At 37.8% G+C, this 17,501-nt stretch overlaps 1 protein-coding gene across 1 annotated transcript in view; it reads right to left on the reverse strand.

Moving 5' to 3' along the window:
* Positions 1-443, reverse strand: part of LOC145782437 (eukaryotic translation initiation factor 4 gamma 3-like) — a 38,904-nt gene extending 38,461 nt beyond the window's left edge. The window contains exon 1 of the mRNA XM_082594227.1: positions 397-443. The gene's annotated coding sequence lies outside the window, so the exon portion shown is untranslated. The remainder of the gene's footprint in view (positions 1-396) is intronic.
* Positions 444-17,501: the final 17,058 nt, after the last annotated feature.

A 17,501-nucleotide genomic window follows, 5' to 3' on the forward strand; every position in this document is an offset into this window, starting at 1 on the left:
CTTTTTTGTTAATATTGTGAGAAAAAGCATCACCAAATGTGTCCGACAACAACCAAACATCTGCTGATTTATGCAAATGCACAAGCTAGGCTACCTCTGTATAAACACAAAAAGCAGGCTTTGCAAAATGCCTTGTAACAAACATGGCGATTGGCGAGTGTAGGCCTACCTTGGAAATTTTAACTTGTCTATCTGACAGAATCCTTAGTTTGTCTGGGTGTCTCATTACAACTTTTGGCAATATGTGGTCGTTGGATGGTCTTGCAATACCGGATTACAATCGCAATAAGGCAGTTATTGCATGGTAAAATGATTCTATTACAGGACGTCGCCCAGACTTCAACAACGCTACTTAAGTCATCATTTTAACATTGTTGCAAGTTTAGCTCTATTTACTTGTGGTATTGTTATGTGTATTTTGGTCTTGAAGCACGCAGATATGGCCGCCGAGAAGGAGCTTTCGGTAGGCCATGATGGCTGCTGGAAAAAATTACGAGTGTTAAGGCCTTTAATCAAAGATTTTATTGCAGGAAATGAAAGAATAAATGTATGTGTTTGTCTGGTATAAATTTCAGCATGACCATAAAATGCCCATGTGATCATTTGGGGCTCTAAACATAGGAGTAAAATAGGGCCAATTCTACCTGATAGGGTTTTCAGACCACCATAAGACCTCTGTTAATGGCACCAGGATGCAACCTAGTTCGTACCCTGAACAGTTCGTACCCCCAGTTTGTACCCTGAAAAGATAGTAAGAAAAAATTTAAAAAAGCCGAAGTCGCTGATCGCAGTTTCCGCAAACAAACAAAAACTCTTAGGATCATTACCGGAAATTTTAAAATGTTTGCGGAAACTCCGATCAACCCTAACCCTTTTAAAATGTTTGCGGAAACTGCGGAAAAACGGTCCTATTTTTTTTCTCGATCTTTTCAGCTTGTTTGTTTGCGGAAACTCCGACAAGTGACTTCGGCTTTTTTTTAATTTTTTCTCTTGATTGTTTCCTAACCCTAACCCCTTTTAAAATGTTTGCGGAAACTGCAATCAGCTACTTCGGCAAACTCTTAGAGTCTTAGGATCATTACCAAAATTTTTAAAATGTTTGCGGAAACTGCGGAAAAACTGAAACTGCAATCAGCGACTTTGGCTATTTTTTATTTTTTCTTCTCGATCTTTTCCTAACCCTAACCCTTTTAAAATGTTTGCTGAAACTGCAATCAGGACTTTGGCAAACTCTTAAGATCATTACCGGAAATTTTAAAATGTTTGCAAAAAAACTGAAACTCCGATCTGCGACTTTGGCTTTGTGCTATTTTTTTTCTCTCGATCTTTTCAGTTTGTTTGTTTGCGAAAACTGCGATCAACGACTTCGGCTTTGTGCTATTTTTTCTCTCGATCTTTTCAGGGGAAAAATTTTAAAAGTTTGCGGAAACTGCGATCAGCGACTTAGGCTTTTATGAATTTTTTCTCTCGATCTTTTCAGGGTACGAACTAGGTTGCACCCATGACACCACAACTCCCAAATTCAAGTTGGCAGAGGGAAAGTTTCCAAATATTACAAATAAATAGGTTTTAGAGAAATATTTTGATTGGTTTGGGTGGTAAAAGACTTTTAAAATTGAAAAAACACTTATAGGGGCAAAAAAACAAGATTTTGTTGACCTAGCTAACACTTATGCAATGCATCAAGAGATGTTGTTTTTTACTATGGAATTGTGTAGTAGCCTACGGTACAGTACAGTATAGTTTATAATGAACTAGCACAGCAGTTTTAGTCTTCTACCACAATTACAATAAAAGTTATGGGCCTCTGAAAATGGCTAAAATTACTATTCGCTAGAACTGTGGATGATATTTCTCAACATAGGCTACCGTATCGTATTTAATGACTAAAAATTCAATCAATCAACAGGCTACATTTTTTAAATAAACCATTTGCCTACAGCTTTTATTTTATACTGATGAATAAAGCGAATATGTTAGTCACACCGGTAGGATGCAACCTAGTTCGTACCATGAACAGTTCGTACCCTCAGTTCATACCTTGAAAAGATCGAGAGAAAATATTAAAAAAGCCAAAGTCGCTGATTGCAGTTTCCGCAATCATTTTAAAATTTTGGCAGTGGCTATTTGACCGGCTCCGGTCTTTAAATCTGAAACACTATTTGACCGGTCATGACGTCACTATACGTCACTATTTTTTCTTTTTCTTTTTTAGAGCAAAAGACGAGAAGCGCCTATATAAGTTCTAAATTTGACAGATTTATTCAACACGTTCTGTGGCGCGTGCGCTACGTCTGCGACTCCCACTCTACAGGGATTGAGTTCGTTACTACCCGGAAGCATTCTTTTTCTTTTAACTAAATTTTGACTGGAAGTGCATTTTTGTAGTCAATTTTTAGTTTGAGTTACCTACAGCGCAATTTTTTATGTCTTTTCAAATTTGAGTAATAAAGTTAAGAGTTTTTTTAATTTTCTTGAATTTGAGAATTTCTGTGGGTAATTTTCCGTTTGTCATAAGAGGATGTTAATAATGGTAATGGTATGTGAATGTAATGCGTCGTTCGGCAAACACAGTCACATCCTCTTATGACGAACAGAAAATTACCCAGAGGAATTCTCAAATTTCAGCAAATTCAAAAAACTCTAACTTTATTACTGAACTGACTGTACGAACTGACTGTACAAATGGTTCAAGGTACGAACTAGGTTGCACCCATACCGGTATATCTGCAAGTGGTTAATAAGACTGGAATAACACATTGCACAATGTTCAGACAAAATCACAATGTCTGATGCATAGGAAGTATTATCCAGCAGCTCGGACATATTATAGTGACATGTCAAAGATGATATCAGTGGCATCTAGAAATATCTATATTCTGACACCAGCAACCCTGTAGCAGAACGATATCACATAGTTTTATGGCCAGTGGCGGCTCGTCTATAGAAACTGCAGAACCCCCTGCACATTTCAGAATTTATTTTTTTTATTAATTTTACGTTTTTTTTATTTTCTCTATAGATCCTACCGACTAAAAGTTTCATAATTTCTAATTTTTAAAAATTATTATGATTTTTCAAGTTTTATATTTGGAAGCTCTGAACTGCAAGCTCTGCAGTTGCAATCTTATAAAAAAAGAACAAACAGGAATGGTGACGTCATATTTGGCTGAGGTTGCTTTAAAACTGCACAATTCCGAACTGCAAATTTTGCAGTTGCCTGTCAGGCTAGCTTTTGTTGCAAGTATACTTGATCGTTTTCAAACACAATGTTAGGTGGCTGCGACTGATGCTGTTACATTGTTAGACTAATGTGCTTTGCTTTCTGCACTAAAAAATAAAGCTTAGACTAGGTTATCATTATCGTTCTTACTTAATTAAATTTAAGCTAGGTTCATTGTTTATTTGTGATAATAAGTTAAGGTGAAAAATCTAGGGGTGTAACTGTAAGAACAATGCAACTTCTTAATTGGCTAGATTTTTTATTTGCATTTTGCTGAGCAGGGTCTGCCATATTTACATTAATTCCACATCGCATTGTTATTTTCAGGCTGTGTGTTGATGGTTTATAAGTGCTAGTCTACTTGTGCAGCAAGTTGTAGACTGGTAGAAGGATAGGTTATGACATGGGAGGCTGCAACGTGGTGCTGTCAATGTGAACTTTCATATACGAACAGTTAATAAAGTTCACAAACATTTGGAACCCTTAAAATTCTGCCTTGATGAAATACAGTCTACATCAACCACTGATCATACCATTTCAGAAGCAACAGGTATTTTGCATTAACTTACCAACAAAAAATTGCTCTATTGGTTGCAGCTGTTTCATCAATCAACCAAATGCAATCTCGAGATATTGATGTGTTGAAAGTACATGAATATATAAGCAATTTCAAAAGTGCAATTTCTGTGATAAGAAACTTAAAAGTACTGTGAGAATTCTTCAAAAACACTTATGGCTGAAGTGAAGGAGGTGTGTGACTGCATATGCGTTGACATAATGGCTAGATATTCCTTCACCAAACAAGTAGTAGCTGCAAAATTGTTCAACAAGAGAAGCTTCAATAGCTTTAAGAATAAACTGCCCATACATGAGGTGGCAGTAACTATTGAAGCATATCCCATCATCATCATAGAAAAAGAAAAGTTTGAAACTGAACTTGCAGTATTCTGCAGCAGGTCGGACATGCATGAATATTCCGCGTTATTTGAATTGTTGACATTTATTCAGAAAAGTAATTTAAATGATGCTCTCAGTGAAATTTCCAAACTGGTAAAATTCCCCCTGACCATTCTTATGACCACAGCAGAGCCTGAACGCTGCTTTTCAACATTAAAAAGAATCAAAACTTTTCTGAGGAGTACCATCAATCAAGAAAGGCTCTAATCACTAAATGCTCTTGCCGTCATTTCAATGGAGAACAATTTTTTCATCTCCCAGACATTAACGACAAAGTCATTTACCTTTTTGCTCAAAACAAAACAAGAAGAATGGATTTTGTCTATAAATAAGCTTGGTTCCAGTTGATATGGAACAGTTTATTTGTAAGTAACTTATGTTTTGTAGTTTATCCCACTGTTTACCTAAGTTGTATCCAGGGCTGCGATTTTTGCCTTTTTTGGTGACGAGGTCACTCGACACGCGCCATCACTATTCGACAAACGTCGTGCCTTACGAAAAAAAAACAACAAAAAAAAAAAAAAAGAAAAAAAACTGAGAGAGGACTAAACATCGTCAGGTCGAGGAACAATCGGGGGGGGGGGCATCACGTGATGCAATCATAAAAGTGCTGACTTACGTAAACTTTCTTGCGCCAGGTACTTCAAAGCAAGGTCTAAAAGCGACGCTTCACACGAGAAACTCCCAAGGCGTCAGCGCCGCCATTTTGAACACTGCGGGAGAATGCTTTGATCGAAGTTCCAACGCCCGGCATCAAACATTTCGCAACCACACTTTTCGTGCTATTCGACACAACGGGTTTCTTTTATAGATGAAATAACCTAGGCTACGTTGAGTTGTCAACGTCTATGCCAGTTTGTATTTTGCCGTTTGAGCCAATTAACAATATTGCTCTGGTAAAATGACTGTTGGGTACTTGCTATGAAAGTTTTTCACATGTAGAAAACAGCCTAGTTTCCGACCGAATGTTCAGAAGTACAGATGAAAAAAGCCGCTATTTTTATGGAAAGGAGTTCTGTTCTCTTCCAGAACATTTTGAACACTGCGGGAAAATGCTTTGTTCGAAGTTCTAACGCCTGCCATCAAACATTTCGCCACACACGTTTCGTGCTATTCGACACAACGGGTTTCTTTTATAGATAAAATAACCGAAGTAGGCTACTTTTAGTTGTCAACGTGTTTGCAAGTTTGTATTTATGTCTGACTTATGCACTTGTTGTTCCAAGATTGCAGAAATGTTTTGCAATGTGAATAAAGCATAGTAGACAGATCAACACGGTTGCAACTCGACTTCCTTCCACTAAAAGAGTTTCTGTGATTACGTAATGGACGATTTTGCACATTCACAAAAGCACACAACCCAGCTAGCAAAACCCGTCGTTTTTACATTGTAGCCAGTATGTAGCCTATCACAATGCATGACATGTATTTATAAACAAGTTTGCTGGCTGGGAAGTCTGGACATCTGCAGGAAATTTGTCTCGCACCAGGCGAGATGTCATTCTTTAAAAGATTTAACAATGATGGATTTATGTAGCCAGTGCATGATGACGAAAACAAATTTAAGATTTCCTTTCCGTTATATAACTTAAAGCAAGTGATTGATACAGGAGAAAATAATCGCAGAAGCACACAATAAAAGAACACAATATAAAGCCTACTTATTACGCAAGTTTTTTACATCAAGAAAATAGCCTAGTTTCCGACCAGATGTTCAGAATCAGAAACACAGATAAGAAAGGTCGCTGTATATTAGAGTTCGCTTCTAGAAGAATAGTAGGTAGTCACTGGGAGTGGACCAGGCAAGGTAATAGGCAAGTTGTAAGAACAGCATAGCTTTGCCCAACTACAGATAGGATAGCCTTCAGTTAGTATCCTATAATATATAGTATAATATATAGTATCCTATAATGACTAAAAAACGAAAGAATCCTCCGACAACACGAATGGCAAAAACTTCGGTTGGTCTTAGAGAAACGGTTAAGGTTCAGCAAACAGCGAGTGAAGTGCGGGATCTGTTCAAAGGAGCTATCGTGAGAAGCATTGCCACGTCACTTTGGAACTTATCATTCAGATAAACTTCCAGCTAATAGCGTTTAGTAGCCTAACATCGCAAAGCATTCTCAATTTTGTACATGTTTAATTTAATAATTTAATAGTGGTATAAGCAAAAGCATGCTTAGTAAAATGCGCCTAATCCGTTTTCACTTTTCAACCATAAAATTTTATAAATAAACCAGTTCAAGTGCATAAAGAACAACGCATCGATAGCCTACGTTCTTTTCTTGACGAGATAGTGATGACGTTTCTGAGTTTGCACAAGCAGTTCGGTCGGTGAGCTACCATCTGCAAATATAAGGTCAGGCCCTGGCGGGTCTGCTACTATTCGGCTAGTCCGATTCGGCTGATCCGATTCGGCTAGTCCGATTCGGCTATTACCCTTTTCGGCTACAGCCCGATTCGGCTAGTCCGATTTGGCTGATCCGATTCGGCTAGTTCCCTATTGGGCTACAGTCTTTATCTGTTAGTTCCCTATTCGGCAATTTTTTGAAAATCCAACGATAATCCTTCTGTAATCCAACATCGTTTCTTTTGCATTCCGACAAAGAAAAACAAATTGAAATGAAATTTAGCGAAAAATGTTTGAACTATTAAATTGAACTGTTTGCTCACATAAAATAGACAACGTCTTCTGTTTATTTAGAGAATGTTGTAATATCGCTTCTTTTATAGTTGAAATCATTGAAGCTTTAGATGAGTGGGGTTTAGACCTAACCATTGAGATTTTAAAACTAAAAAGCGAATTAAATTTATTTTTGAACTATCAATGTTTGCTCAGATAAAATTGACATGTATCATGCGTCGCCGTCTGCATGCAAACTTAGAATATATTAGAATCCTCAACTATTACAAAATTCTAAATCCAACGACACTTTCTGTTTATTTACTGTAGAGAATTTTGTATTTTGATCTCGAAGCTTTAGATGAGTGGAGTTTAGACCTAACCACTGAGATCATAAATCATATTTATGACACCGGTTACATCCCTAGTGATATGGTACGTTCCATATTCATAACTTTACCAAAGAAAACCGGAGCAACAGAATGGTCACTCCACAGAACAATTAGCCTTGTGAATTACATAACAAACAGCTTACTCCGAATCATGTTGATGAGATTGAGACCAAAACTACAATCGGAAATTTCAACAGCACAGTTTTTATTTGTTCCAGACAAAGGGACCACAAAAGGAATTTTTTACATTAAAAATGATAACAGAGAAATGTATGTCCGGTTCTTCTGTTTATTTAGAGAATTTTGTATTTTAATTCGACAATATGGTATCTTTTGCATTCTTGCATTTTATCCAGTGTTTACCTTTGAGTGCCTTCCCAGACGGCAAAATCTGTCATTTTTACATTCATTCAACGTCTGCAGACGTTGAATCAATGTAAAAATGACGAGTTTTGATGTCTGGGTTCGTTCAAAATATGTGTTTTACATAAAAACAACAGTTTTCATGATTACCAATAGGGGTTAATGAGATAAAGTCTCAGCGAAAACGTGTCAACGAAAAAAAGACAGTTGCCAAATAGCGTTTGCAATAAAAGATGAAGTTAAAACCTAAGTGGCAGTTTAGAGTAAACCTGGGTTTCGGCGTTACATGACCTGAAATTCCTTTGGTTAGTTCCTTCGTTAGACTCTCAGTTGATGTTACTTGATCATGGCAGAGGAATCGATTAGTACGCAGCGCAAAGGTGAGGTTTTTCTACATGATGGCTACATGTTTCAACTAGCTCAATATAGTCCAGACGGGCTTAAGAAATACTGGCGTTGTTCCCGACGTGATGAGAAATGCAAGGCTCGCATCAACACTTGTGTGGCAACAAATCAGGTAATAATGTGTGTTATGATGACTATATTTTGATCATTTGAGAAAATGTGCCAAGAAATGTCAAGTACTTGAATTGTAATAATTGCAACCGTTGTTCACCTGCATTGACGTTGGACCTGGGAATGCACCACGGACTGCCCTACCCTAATAATAACAACTGCTTTGATAGTGACGTTGTGCTATTACTTATTACTAGGGCCATTTTTTTACCTAAAAAATTGAAAAATATGACTTTATTTTTTGAAATATATGATAATATATGACTTTGTTTTAAGCATCAAATTTATGCTAATCTCTAATTAATAACTCGTATGTAAGTTTTTACATGTATTTTGAACAATAACACACTCGAACAACTAACAAAACACTTCTATTTCACTTGAAAATCACTACAAAAATTCAAATGTCTAATGCATCCACTGGCGCCGACTTGCGGGGTGGCCAGCCACGCCACCCCATAACCTCTATGGCATGATGGCAGCCACCCCGTTTAGGTTACATTACTTACTGCAAATAAATGTAATTTGAACGGACGTTTAAATCTTTTTTTGATTATTGGTTTTCGCTTCAAGTCAACGTAAAGCAAGAGGTGAACCAATACAGTATTGCGAAGAAAATGATTGTTTTTGTCACAAGCATGATACTTGCGTAACATCAAGCAAGCTACGTGAAGATTACGCAACACGTGGCTACGATTTGTTTCCTTGTTGTTGGGATCGTTTTATTTGTTACTTTTCATAAGTCATTGTTACATTTGTTAGGTTTACAATGGGATTTATTAATCAATAAAATACGATCTTTCCATTGCCTCTCCCAAAAATCTTTTTTGAAAAATTTTAAACTGCTTAATATCGCTATAAATTATGACAGCTATAAAATACTCGGAAATAAAATTAGCTCCACCCCCTAAATGAATATCTATTTTCAAATTAAAAAAATGCAATTTTCGAATGCTTAGTAAAAATCAAACAAAAACATGCAGTTTGAAAGTTTATAGGTTGCCATATTGTGCTATCTGCCACCCCGTGCAAAAATAAAAGTCGGCGCCTATGTGTAGGCCTACCTACCAAACCAGCTACTTAGTAGTACGAGTCAAAGCTCTGTACTCGAAAAGTACCCTTGACTCTTGAGGTCTCAGCACTGGTTGACTTAGTCGCCGTTAAGCTGAACTATCGTAAGTCCAAATTTTTCAAAATTGCGTTTTTGGTTGATTTGATATCTTTATAAACTACAGTTTATTTTGTTAAAGCAGCGTTTCTTAACCGGGGGTGCTAGCACCCCTTGGGGGTGCTGGAGTAGACTGTAGGGGGTGCTAAATGCATGCAGTATAATATCAAAAAATTCCATTTTACTTTTCTGCATTGTTTCGTCTTTCTGCCAGCATCGGCAGTTGTCATATCAATGATTGCTGTTTCGAAGTAGCCTACCGTACAAGCGTACCGCGTACATGGTTTGTTGTTATTGTAGTCATCTCCAAGTCAAGCACGCAACTTGATCCTGAGTAGTTTGTGCGAACTTACCTGGTGGGTGCTTTGTTGTAATATTACTGCTCGCTTCTAGCAACCACCATGGCAGAATACGTTCCCACAAATCACTCATATCCAGAGTGGATACAGCAGTTCTTCTTGGCAGACATGAGTGATGATAATAGACTAAAGGAGGAGCTGATTGACATGCAGGTGAATCAGAGTTGTCGGACAAAATTTCGTCCTTACGCTTGCTGATTTCTGGTGTGATCAGTTGACAGCATATCCTGCATTGGCACCATGGGCGCCGATCGCTCTGTAAAATTGGTGGAGACATTTACTATAGGAAAGGTAGGAAGGGGCGACGAACGAAGCGAGCTAGAAAGATTGGGGTTTGTTCTGACAAACAAATAGCCTACAGTAGCTACAAGTCCAATGCGATGTAGGCTAGGCTACATATATTTTAATTGTCAGTGTCAGCATTGGACAGCAGACGTCCAAACACTCGGCAACGAGTCTCAGGCGAATTAAAAACGAAGTCCTTGGAAAGGTCATGGAGGTTGATCGAATTTAAAACTGTGTTGTGCACATGGCAGACCATTGCATGAATTAGCCGTTTCTGTGTCATGGTAGATTGTAACCACGTTTTGACACGTCGCAAAGTTGAGAATGACCGTTCAGCTGAACACGAGCTGACTGATGAAATGAGCAGAAGTCGGACAAAATGTTCCAATTGCGGAAATATTTGACGAACAGCCGATGGCATCTTCATGAATATCATTCGAAAATCTTCCACCGACTTGCTATTGTGCCTACTGCTTTCAAAAGAAGCATTGTTCCTGTGCAAGGGACTCTGTGTCAGAGAACTCAGAATAATCGTCTACCATTCTATCACGTGTGATTGTAGCTTTCCACTAAAGAGTGATTCTTGTAGAGTTTTGTGGTCAAGATCGGCCGACTTAAAATAGTCAGTAAGATTTTGATGTGCCCTGTCAATAACTGCAAAATACTCTGACCGGTATTTCATCTCTGGTGTTTGAAGTTGAGGAGGTTGACCAATGACCATGTCCATGTTGAAGACGATTTGGGATCTTCTGGGGACGTGACAGTTTCCACGACTCAAGATTGCAATCCTCCATTAGCCTCTCAGCATTTACAAAGACCCGATGAAATTCTTCTTCACTGCGTACTGCGTAGATGGCGGAGTTCAGCACTACAAAGTTCAGCATCTTCAAGCATGCCAGCTACAGTCACCGTGCAACCTTGCAAGGCTTGAATGCAGACAATGCCGCGAATAACCCAAGCACACTCGACCCACGAGAAAAAGATTTCAAAAGCCAACTAGCAGTTGTTGCTATAATTGAATCAAATTGACTCACGGCTACTTCCAAGGCTTCCAATAGGCTACTGACTTATAGGCTAATTATCAAGCAATGCTTTTACTGCAGCTGCACTTGTGAGCCATCTTGTTGGACAAATTGGTTTCAGTTTTGATGCAGCCTGAGGCAAAGACTCTTCAGAATAGCCTAGCCTACTGATTCAGTTACAGATGCTTGAATTTCCCAGAAACCTTTACGTTGTAAAAAATAATGTAAAAAGATGGCGGGGCATGTAAAAAGATGGTGGGGACATGTAAAAAGATGGTGGGGACATGTCCCCACTGTCCTATAGGGATCGGCGCCCATGATTGACACGAGCAGCATTGGAATCGATCTTTCCATTTCTGACTACCTAACGGTGTGAAAAGGTGTTCTCCACCATACTCCAAATCAAAATAATTGACAGGAACCGCCTTCAACATGGGTTGCTCCACGATATGAGAGTGGCTTTGACCAACACTTAGCCTCGAATAGAGCAATAATTGGTCACACATAAGCAACAACAGAAATCACATTGATACATGTGCAACTAGTTACCCAGCTGAGTAACTTAAGTATACTTAAGTTTTTCCATGTTCTTTCACTATTCTCGGGTTTTCCTATTTCTTTATCACCAATGACAAGAGTAGTTTTGAAGAATAAACAAAATGATCAATTTGTACATCGCTTTCCTTTCAATAATGCAGACCAAAGTTTAATGGCGGCGCCGAAATTTTGACATGCTTCTTGATCACTGGCGGTATATTTTGTTGCCTAACAAACTGTGCCGTTGTTTTAAGAGAGTTGATTCGCTTACATATGGTTATAATTGAATTTTTGTTGGTGAATGAAAGCCAAATACCAAATCCTGAATCAACTTGGTTAAAACAACTGTACAGTTTGTTCAACAACAAGAGACTTCATATATCGCCAGCGATCTAAAGGCATGTCAAAATTTCGGCCTCTACTAAACTTTTGGTCGGCACTGTCATAGCCTAGTCGAATGCCAACGATAGTTAGGGGGTGCTAGACTGTTGAGGCCTGTTTACAGGGGTGCTAGAGTCAGAAAAGGTTAAGAAACGCTGTGTTAAAGCATCGTAAGTCCATCTGCTTTAGTTTTGATGATACAGAATGATGAACTATCGCAAATTGGAGTTACGATAGTTTTGCAAAATAATAAAATGGGACTTACGATACTCTGCTCTGAAAGTAATTTTACACGTTTCACGTTAACACTCCCTTTTCTTTTAGGTAATTTTTCTTTCAATCGTTTTTTGCATGTTGATATTCAAGGCTTACTTATATTTCTTTCTATTTCGCATAACAATTTTGCTGTTTTATTGTAACTACATTTCGACAATTTTTTATTGTTAAACTATCGTATGTCCATACTCATTTTTCTAACGTTCAATTTTTGCAAAAAAGAATTATCTTTTTTTCAACAACAAAGCTCCATGAAAGACAATGTATATATAGTTTTCATGTTTTTCCGTTAGAGAACTTTTAGAAAGATCAAACAATGTACAGCAAACACAGCGTGAACTTTAAAATTCAATTTTCTCAAAACTGCATTTTTGGAGTTACGACGGTTCAGCTTATTAGCGACGTAGTGGCCTACTGCAAGTGTTTATAATGTTCAGAGACTGGATTGTGTGTTGCAAAATAATGTGTCAAGATGATGTCACAATGCAAATTAACATCAAACAGCAAGCGCTATTACTAGGCTACAGAAAGTAATAAAAATGTTGCTTCCAATGCTAAGTGAGACTCAGCGTGAGAACTCTCATTGCCTCCCTTCCACAAATTATTATCAAAGTTCAATGTCTACAGGAGCTGTTTGAACTGCATTTACAAAGTTACTCCGGCTCAATCTTTGTATTTTGAAGTAAAAATGAAGTCATATTTTATGATCTAAAACAGAAAATATAACTTTTTATGACTTTATAACTTCTTAAATAGACACCGTAGAAACGTCGTTGTTTCACTGTTATCGGTTTGACAACTTTCTGCATTACCAAAAAAATATGACTTTAATGACTTTTACTGGCCCTACTTATTTCACAGGTAGTGAACACTGGCAAGAATCAGCATTTTTAGAAATGAAGACGATGTTCGATCAAGCTCAAACTTTCAGGAATGTCGTTTTATGATTATTCGCAAGAAAGAAAGTTTGTAGCAATGAAATCGGAGAAAAAGTCCGTTTTGACCCACCCTACTTGTTATGTACCGTATTGATTGTATTGACTTGTTAAACCAGGGATTGGAATTTTGTAATAGTTGAGGATTCGAATATATTCTAAGTTTGCATACAGACGGTGACGCAGGATACATGTCAAGTTTATGTGAGCAACATTTTAATTTAATAGTCCAAAAATAAATTCAATTCGCTTTTTATGTTTCGCTAAATTTCAATTCAATTTATTTTTCTTTGTCGGAATGCAAAAGAAACGATTGATGATGATTATGTGTCTCATCTGATACAGACGTTGGCGATCATGGTCTTCCAATCTTTTCTGTCATTTGCCATTCGTATAAAATCGTTCGTTTTAACTGTTGTGTTTGTGGCCCATTGATTCAATCTGTTTAAATAAGTTAATCTTTGACGGCCACTGCTTCTTTTTCCCATCCCAAATCTCCCTGTCGGTAAATATGACCTACAAATTGCATCTGGCGCCTTCTAACTGTTCTTATTATCATATCGTTACTTATTGTCTAGCATTCACATCCGTAGGTTAGAATTGATATTACATATGCTTTCAAAAGTTTAATTTTGGTCTTTGTTGTCATGTTGCGATTCCTGAAGACTACGCTCATTTTACTGAAAGTATCCTTTGCTATAGCGATTCTCTTTTTAATTTCAGTGTCACTTTGCCATCGCAAGTTATAGTGTACCCAAGATATTTCTATTTATCAACTTGTTTCACACCATTGAGTGCAACACACCATTGAATGTATGGTTGCAATTTGGATAAGTTTTCATTTTTGATACGGTCATACATTCTGTGTTTGAATTTAACTCTTACCCATTCGTGTACTGTTATTGACAGCACAATTTAATAAGTCCTGTAGATCGTTTGCAGATTCTGCTATCAGGACTGTATCATCATTCATCAGCGTATCTCAAGCTTGTTACATTTTGTACCCCAACCTTTACTCCATTCATATGTTCGATGTCTCTCAAAATCATCTCACTGTAAGCGTTGATAAGATCTGGAGATCGGACACATCTCTCTGTTATCATTTTTAATGTAAAAATTCCTTTTGTGGTCCCTTTGTCTGGAACAAATAAAAATTGTGCTGTTGAAATTTCCGATTGTAGTTTTGGTCTCAATCGCATCAACATGATTTGGAGTAAGCTGTTTGTTACGTAATTCACAAGGCTAATTGTTCTGTGGAGTGACCATTCTGTTGCTCCGGTTTTCTTTGGTAAAGTTATGAATATGGAACGTACCATATCACTAGGGATGTAACCGGTGTCATAAATATGATTTATGATCTCAGTGGTTAGGTCTAAACTCCACTCATCTAAAGCTTCGAGATCAAAATACAAAATTCTCTACAGTAAATAAACAGAAAGCGTCGTTGGATTTAGAATTTTGTAATAGTTGAGGATTCTAATATATTCTAAGTTTGCATGCAGACGGCGACGCATGATACATGTCAATTTCATCTGAGCAAACAGTAATAGTTCAAAAATAAATTTAATTCGCTTTTTAGTTTTAAGATCTCAATGGTTAGGTCAAAACCCCACTCATCTAAAGCTTCGATAATTTCAACTGTAAAAGAAATTTAATTATTCAAACATTTTTCGCTAAATTTGTCGGAATGCAAAAGAAACGATGTTGGATTTTGTTGGATTACAGAAGGATTATCGTCGGATTTTCAAAAAATTGCCGAATAGGGAACTAGCCGAATCGGATCAGCCAAATCGGACTAGCCGAATCGGGCTGTAGCCGAAAAGGGTAATAGCCGAATCGGACTAGCCGAATCGGACTAGCCGAATCGGATCAGCCGAATCGGACTAGCCGAAACGGGCCATTCCGGGCCCTGGCGATAGCACGGCTTCACTAGACGTTCAAACTCATCAGGAAGTTGAAACGACCTCTCATGTTGAAGTACCACCAACAATGGAAAGATCTGGGTTTCGGTCTGAAGTTGCAATGTTGTACGAAGGGGCTTGTTTGCCATCTCTGATCTCGGCACACCTTAAACGCTGTAACATTACGCCGTTGTTTCGTATTACCGTAGTATTGTTCCGTTTTCTTGTATCTGCAGTTCATTTTTCGCTATATATATCTTCGCTGTGTTTCTTGGTAACTTGCATAATTCGCTCCTAACTGTGTTTGCGTGCGGGTACGTGCCTAACCATTTACGTACTAAGCGAGACTAAAGAGATGCCAAAGGAAAAATTCTCACAGTAGACTACGCTAGGTGTATAGCCTAAGGGATTTTTTCTTTTGCGATCCTCAGTTTCGCGTTTACAACAGTTCTCTTCATGGAGCAAAACAAATATGGTGAATCCCCCAACCGCGCATTTTTTTTTTGAAGCACGAAATGTTTTTCATCACCCACTCTTTAATTCTGAAGATATATTATTTTGGTGGTAATCCACTTCTAGCTAGTTGCGTCTACCTTACAAAACAATTTATTTCAGGCGAAAACTCCATCAACTTCGGATAGACGGAACAAAAGCGTCACATGGGGGAAGCATTTTCGAGGAAGGGGAAAAATCCCTAATGCGCAAATGCGCAGTTGGGGAAATTCGTGGATACAACAAATCTTTCAATTGCACGTTTATTTCGTAATAAATTTGCTTCCATTTGACATGGTTAGCTCCTGCATACCTACTGATTATTTTCACATAGTTTCATTTGAAAAAAAGAACAAACCTTGGCGTAATGGATCCCGAAAACGATGTTGGTCGGTAGGAAAATATGCATAAATTTCCTCGGATCCGCAATTTTCCTAATTTTTATTTATTTAGTGAAAAAATATCAATCCAAAGATTTTAAAGACTTGAGAACACAATAGCAGAGTTAACATTACTCATCAATTGATTGATTGAATGTTTATCCTCGGACTGGGAAAGCTTCTTGCAGAGCTTAATCCTGGCAGTTTCGCATACTTGCAGAGGCTTTGAATCACTGACACAGGCCCGGTCACCGAGATTGGCAGAGAGAAGTTTCCGATTGTTGAAGTCATGTTGCTGGGAATTATTCCATCCAGTAGTTGCCGCTGAATGGAGAGAAGTCGTGAACGTGCGACGTGCGTTGCTCAAGCGCACATCCCGAGAGTCGAACCAGCACCGCTTGATCTTGAAGCTTCTTCGTTCCAGAAGTCACGCGCTAACCAACAGAGCTATCGGGCGGACGCCACTACACAACGCAACAGTGGAAAAAAGAAATTTATTAAAGAAATTAAAATGAACAACACAGCATAAGAAAAACAATCAATCAAAATCAATCAATCAAAAACAATCAATCAAAATCAAGCAATCAATCAAAAACGGTGTCCGACGTTTTCTTCGTAAACAGTTCTTCGTAAAGCAATTGTTCGTAAGCAACTTTTCGTAAAACAATTCTTCGTAAAGTTAATTCTTTGTAAAACAATTCTTCCCAAAGCATTTATTCGTGCATGCATGCAACTTCCTCACTTTTTCTATGACCTGATCAAAACGGATATATTTATATAGTCAGGAAGAACAGCTCATACGACGAAGAAGAAAACGGATATGACAAAAGCAGGGTTGCCAGGTCCACTTATGGAAAAAATGCCAAACAACTAAACAAAAAATGCCAAATGACCTAAAAAAAATGCCAAATAGGCAAATCGGAGCAAAATCAAAGGTTTCTTCATTAATAAATAATGGAATTGGTAAAAAATGGGTAAAACTGCAAAAAAGCTCAGCCTACACTTGCTGCTATTGCACAACCTAGCTATCTTCATTCTTGAGAGTACCGTATTCTTCAGAAAAACAATTTTGAAAAAATGCCTAACAGGATTTTTTTCATGCCAAACAACATAAAAAAATTTCAAATTTATGAAATTTGGCATTACAAATGCCAACCTGGCATCCCTGGAAAAAAGCATGGTCGCTATTGCGCAGTGGTAAAATTGCTCTAACCGCGCTTCTTGCTATCGCTATGTAGTGGTTGCTGTTTCGAACTTTATTTGCCGCAAGGTGGTAGAGTATTCTTTTCTGATTTCATTAATCTTTCAATGGTCATTGTAGGTTCACTAGAAGAGATTTAACAGCAAAGTTAGTGCAGACGGTCAGAAAGTTTTAATTTTTTTAGGGAAAGGGTTTTGGGACTAGGCCAAACATTTGCTGATTGCTAAAATCTGAAAAGCGGTTTTGGCCTAATTTTTAGTGCAGAAATAGGGATAGCAATCTTCTTGCCTGTGCCATTTCAGTTTTTGAGTTTGAACAAATATTAGCCTGTTTATTTTGAAATTCGTGATTGGGGTAATTTTACCAAAAATTCGCGGTTGGGGGATTCACTATAATATACATGTCCGGTAGGTACATAACTTAGCACTTGATACTCCTTTGCAATCACTCAACCAGCGTGCAATTAAAACTTAAGTGACTCTGATACCAC

This window comes from Aplidium turbinatum, chromosome 1, assembly GCF_918807975.1.
Source record: "Aplidium turbinatum chromosome 1, kaAplTurb1.1, whole genome shotgun sequence".
In the NCBI taxonomy this organism is placed as follows: Eukaryota; Metazoa; Chordata; class Ascidiacea; order Aplousobranchia; family Polyclinidae; genus Aplidium; species Aplidium turbinatum.